This window comes from Medicago sativa, chromosome 2, assembly GCF_051527215.1.
Source record: "Medicago sativa cultivar Bolivia chromosome 2, Bolivia_mono, whole genome shotgun sequence".
NCBI lineage: Eukaryota > Viridiplantae > Streptophyta > Magnoliopsida > Fabales > Fabaceae > Medicago > Medicago sativa.
The window spans coordinates 57,873,082-57,879,451 of NC_140750.1; positions in this window are offsets into that span (position 1 = coordinate 57,873,082).

Genomic DNA, 6,370 nt, shown 5'->3' on the forward strand with positions numbered 1-6,370 from the left:
GATACAATTCTCGGCACGTCAGAAATTAATGCCTTAGTCCTGATAACATAAATCTTTCACTTGAATACTTAACTTCTTCCTCTGCGAGTAGCTTACCTCGTCACATTGCCGCTTAACGCAATTTCACGAACACTAGAACCTTGTCCATTCTGAACATACAAGCTCTTAGCTTCAGTCACATAACGTCATTCTTGAGAGTCTACTGATTCCGTCAACCTATGTCGACTTCTCCCTATCTTGTAGCCTTGCACTTACGTTCCAGAATATAATCCCTTTCTATACAATAAACTCGTTCCAACAACGATTCTTACCGAAAGTTCAGGTCATACTTAGATATTCCCAAATTCTTCACTTACGGGCTTATGAAATATCATTAACATCTTACACAACATTGTCGGAACGTTCCTTCTTAACATTGTCTTACATTCCCGGAGGATTCATACTTCTACTTGCTTAGTTCACCGGCCACCTACGGGCACGATCAACTTCTTACTAATACTCATTCCTAGTTCTTACCTCTGAGTTCACACTTTCCAGTGCATCTTCATCACATACTTCGTTCCTCCAGGGTCCTATTCAGCTCTCAGGCGTCCGTTCTAATCGTGAAAAGCTAAATTGAGTTGATCAGGCTCAATTAACAACAACAACTAGAACATTTACCCGGAACCCAATGGTCCCACTACCTTTAATGTAATTTAATGACCCAAGGCACGATCTGAATCGACCTGCTCTGATACCAAGTGTAACATCCCAGACTGCTTACAGGATTGCCGACTAACCCCACAAACCAACACGAGTCTTTTCAGCATGCTTTGTCCTCACTCACATGCTTACCGGGAAACTTCCCGATAGGTCACCCATCCTAGTACTACTCCAAGCCAAGCACGCTTAACTATGGAGTTCCTATGGATTGAGCTCCCGAAAAGAAGATGCATCTTGTTGATATGGGTAGTACCTAACAATTCTTATAAGCCTTCCTTCAACCATGTAGTCCCATACCTACACGGCCTCCAGATCCCTCTCATTCCGATGTGTTTCGGTTCCTACTATTGTCGTGGGGGTCCCTTGTGGCTTAAACCGTTCCCCTTAGGTCGGGAACCTTTCGTATCCACCTAGCGGGATATCGAAAGCCACGACGTGGGTGTTACATGCCCACCAGCTTCCGCCTGGTTCATCCCCGAACCACACCGTACTGGGAGAGGTCTGCTCTGATACCAAGTGTAACACCCAGACTGGACGTATCTAGAAAGTCTAGCATGTGTATTAGTTTAGTATTGGATACATAAAAAAGAATTACAACAATAAATCTTCGAATGAATATATTATACAACCAAGTGCGTTCGTACAATAATAACACAACTCAACTTTCTAAAATATAATAGATGCATCCTTGAATATCCACTCCATCCTGCAGTGGGTACAAACGAACACTTGTCGCAACATCCATTCGGCTACTAGCTTGCTACGCCATCCTGATATCTGAAGCAAATAAGGATTGGGATGAGACATAATGTCTCAGTGAGTTCCCCTAAATCCTAGGCTACAGGTAACCTCAGGGGAAACCTACGGTCACCACGTGTCTACAATACAACCTGACAGTTGATTATACGTGTGTGGTCATGCTTTCCTAGACGGTAGTGCATACTAGACCCGTCATAGGCTCATCTTACTTGTTATAGGCTTCACTTCCTATACATGTCATGGCGGTCAAGGGGTATCTAAAACCGCATTGCCAAGAATACACTCTATGTATCGAGGCCTAAGCTTAACATATCATAACATGATTCTAAACTGGACGATTACGGGAATCCTAAGGTCGTCATCGGTGTAACATTCTTTACTTGTTCTATTCCATAACTTGCACTTGTCTTATAGCATCTAATGCTCTTGTTCTAAACCATAATCGTGCATGGAATCTTTCTACATATCATAACATAATCATATTCATATCATGCATAAACGTATCTAAGTTCATTCATTATGTTAGCGTTGAACATACAAACATTATCTTGATTCATTTTACGGATAGTCCCGGGTGGAGTAACCCCGAGAACAATCCCATACATGACCGATGTACGTACATCGGACTCCCTCGGTGTCGTGCGGGTCCCTTGCGGCTTGAACCGTTCCCCTTAGGTCGAGAACCTCCCGTATCCCCCTGGCGTGGATAACACGAGACACGAGCACCTACGTCTTGTTACTCAGTGACATGTGGGTCCCTTACGGCTTGAACCATTCCCATCATGAGAACCCCTTGTATCCCCCTGATGTGGATAACAAGAGACATGCCACCTACACTTATTAGTCATGGTCTTGTCAAACACGTAAGCTAAACATATACATACTTGATCATAAGCGAAGAGAATACACTTCGCGTCTTATCATTCTAAGGATTCATATCCTATACTTGCCATACTTATCATTCATGCTATTTTTCTAGTTCTCAACACTATGTCGAGGCTCTACATTCATTCCCTTTCTTAATTCATTGCTACCCGAGTAATATCGGCTTAAACTCTCTTGATTCACTCTTGCCATTCTTATTAAGTTTGCCATGATTTTCATTTCAAGAATCGTTTGATGTTATGTGCATTGCCTAGAGGTTGTTTTGAAGTTATAAAGTTATAAAACGTTGAAAGAAAAGCTTCGAAATGCACCACGAACCCTGAACTGGGCCAACAGGCCAAAGCAAGTTGGCCCAGTCCAGAGAGCTGCGCTAATAGCTCAGCTGGGGCGTGGCTCATCCTGAGAATTTCGCTATTAGCGTAGATTTCGCTATTAGCGTAGATTTCGCTATTAGCGTGGCTCTTCGGGTCTGAGGTACAAAATTTCCAATTTTGACCCAAAACTTGTCCAGTTTAATCCTTCAATGCACCATAATCATCCAGCAACATATATATACATTTATAAACATATTTCATGGCAAACTAACATGTAATTGACAAGAATTTATCAAATGTACATTAAGGTTTAAAACCTCTCATAAACATAAATCACTACTTTTTAACATGAATTTACACAACCAAGGGAAGGTAAACTATCTATGGAACTCACCTAATCATGTTTTCTTGCTTTCCTTCAAGATCCAAGCTCAAACCCTAGATTCCTCTTCATTCTTGATCCACCATTTTTCCCACCAAACCATGCTTAAATCCATGCTTCCTCTTGTTTCTTGCTTGCTAAGCCATGCTTGATCATGTATTGAAGAAGTTTGGATGACTTAGAGAGGAGAGGGAGGCGAAATTCTTAGAGAGAAGGGGGAGAGAAAGGTTTTTCCAAAACCTAGAGAGAGAAGTGAAATGGGAAAATGAATATTTTGGTGCCAAAACCACTTATATACTCCCTTGCGCGCAAATACTTAAATGCCCTTCGTCTCAGACGTGTTTACCTCTGACACTGATACACAAGTCCATATTTAACTGATACCACATAATATTAGCTTCCCTCGTACTTAACATTTTCGTCATACTTGCTTTCCATGAATCTTAGTCCTCTGATACATTTATCAGATAAAATTTCCATTAGCTGACGAGCGGGATGTTACAGTAAATCCCAAAAATGGTAGCCACACACCGAGAGGGGAATAATTAAAATAGGGTAATGCTAATTATAACTGAACTCAACAACAATGGAATTAATGAAAGGAAGGCAAGCACTAACCGATAATATAACTAAAGTGAAATTGGTGCATCACAGTTTGGTACCATCAGGGGTTAATTAATTGTATAGAAGACATTTTTTTTGAGGGATTTGTATAGAAGACATATGTTGTTATATATGTTGTTATATAGGCAGAGTATAATTTGGACCACCAACTCTTTGGGTCCAACTTGGACCACTTCAATATTGGCCATAGATTTATTACTAAAATATTGGAACGGACCAGATTTATGGTGGACAACCCTTCTAGCAAGTTTACTCCAATTTCAAGCTTACATAGTTCATGCTACACCAGATTATCTCTCTTAATTATGAAATTACCCATATATCCTTAATGTTTTAATTGAAGATATCCAATTTTTTCTTATTTCTCTTCTCCACCACCGAGATCTTCTTCTTCCATTCCAATTTCTCTTCATCTTCAACTTCTTCTCCTCCACTTCTTCTTTCCATCAAACTAAACCCCAAATTTCATTCATTTTTTCTTGTTTTCATAAACCATAACTTTGTTGTTCTTCTTTCCTCACACCATAATCTTGTTCAAGACTGTTTTTAGTTCGTTCTCAGTATCTCAGGACCGATTTCCTTCTTCCTTCTTCGATTAAATTTCCAGTTTAAGATTCAATTTTGCTTTTGTGGGTCTGGATTCTGTTTCACACGATGGTGGTGGCTTTCTCGTGACTTGGTTTTGTTTTCACATAGTATTATTACATAATTCATGTTTCAATTAAGCTTATCGTAAAAATGGGTTTTAAGGATGAATCTACTGATGAACAAATATGAAGGAGTCCTTGTTGGTGATGTGAATGCAGAGATGCTGTAAAAATGGGTTTTGAAAAGAAATAACAAATATGAATTCACTTCTGCGGGTCCACACTACAATTTAATATGCCTTTTAATTTTTTTTTAATTAAAAACATGTAAAGGGAATTGATACAATGTGATGTGCTTATGGTGTTGTCTGAGCTTCTTGACCTGCTATTGTAAGTCATTTAGGTGGTCCAAGTTAAATGGACCCTGTTATATATATGCACATGTATGCTAGATAGCCGAATCAAGAATTTTCAAGGACACGGCAGCAGCTTCAATTGGAATTTAAGGGATAATAAGAAAACTAGAACTTGAAATTCGATGAAATAATAATGACATGCGACAACAATTGAAAATCAATATGAACAATTACTATTTAATAATCACGATTTTAACTTGAAAATATCACAAATTCAAAGACGAAAATCAAACATATAATTACAGCAACTTAAGAGAACACGAATTAAACACATACTCATCAAAAAAATTAAGAAAATAATGAAAATTAACAACCCTTCACTAGCCACATGAGTACACAACCCTATGATGAATAAAACTCCCCTTACAAACTCATCCTAAAGCATGTTAGATGCAATCTAATGATTCACAGACCTAATATTAGTGAAAGATAGTCTCACCCTTACCTTAAATTGTTTTTCTGAAATCAAAAGCAGCGTTCTTCGTTCCTAGGGTTCTCTCTCTGAGTTCTCCTCTTTCTTCTCTTCTCTCTTGTTCTTCTCTTTTCCAAAAAGCGGTTTAAAAACTCTTTCTAACCTAAGCTTCCTTATTTATAATACCAAATACTCTTCCTAAACCTATTTAGGCCCAATAACTTATTCTTCTTTCTATTTTAACCTCCAATTCTACTTACACTAATAATTTTAACCTATTTAGGTTATGCATGCCTTAGATGTATGTTTAGGGAATGTATGTTTAGATGTATGTTTAGGAACTTTGAAACTTAGAAAAATCCTTTTTCCAAAAACATGAACAATTTCACTCAAATATTTTTCCAAATAAACCTTGGGATCAAAATCCCATTGATTTTCCCTTTATTTTCTTAAACAAAACCTTAATAAACTTTAATCATACTTAGACCTTTTTGCAAAATGACTAATTCAACCTCATATTTTCAAAATCTTATGCCCTTGAGGCCTCTCTCTCTCTCATTCTCCAAAATTCCATTTTCAAACTTAAAATCAATCAACAAAAACAAAAACATTTTTTGGAAGAGAACTACGATGGATTTGATCCCTTAAAAGGGTACGTAGGCAAGGAACCAATATTCCTTCAATTCAAATAAAACAAAAATTCAAACACATTCTTCTCCCTCCAATTCTTCACTTAGTAAACTTTTAGGTGTAAATAATACTTTCAAATAGCATTTAAAAATAAAGCGCGCGCGTAGAAAGTAAAGACGGTTCCTATAGGATACTATAGTCGTTATGGGTGCCTAACACCTTCCCGTAGCGAAAACAACTCCCGGACCTCGATTCTCAAGGGTTTTGCTTATTTTTCCCTTCCCAAGAAAAAATGAGATATCAAAGGTTAAAAAGGTTCAAACTTAATCAATGTTTGACACCCAAAAAACCAAGATAAAACAAATCTACATACAAATATGTGTGCAAGAAGGGACACAAAGAACATGTGAGTGCATTATACATCATGTTAAAAGTATAAGACGTTAGTAGATGAACATCAAACATAGATCAATCTATACAACATGATAACAATCACAACAATATAGTATTATATGATATAGTGAATGACAATTCAATGCTCAACATGCCACATAAAATTCATGTTGCTCCAAACCAACCAAAGAAAACTTGGATTAAAAGGTTTCACTCTGTGTGATACGCAAGTGCAACGCCCCCATCTGAATTCCTAAGCATCCACA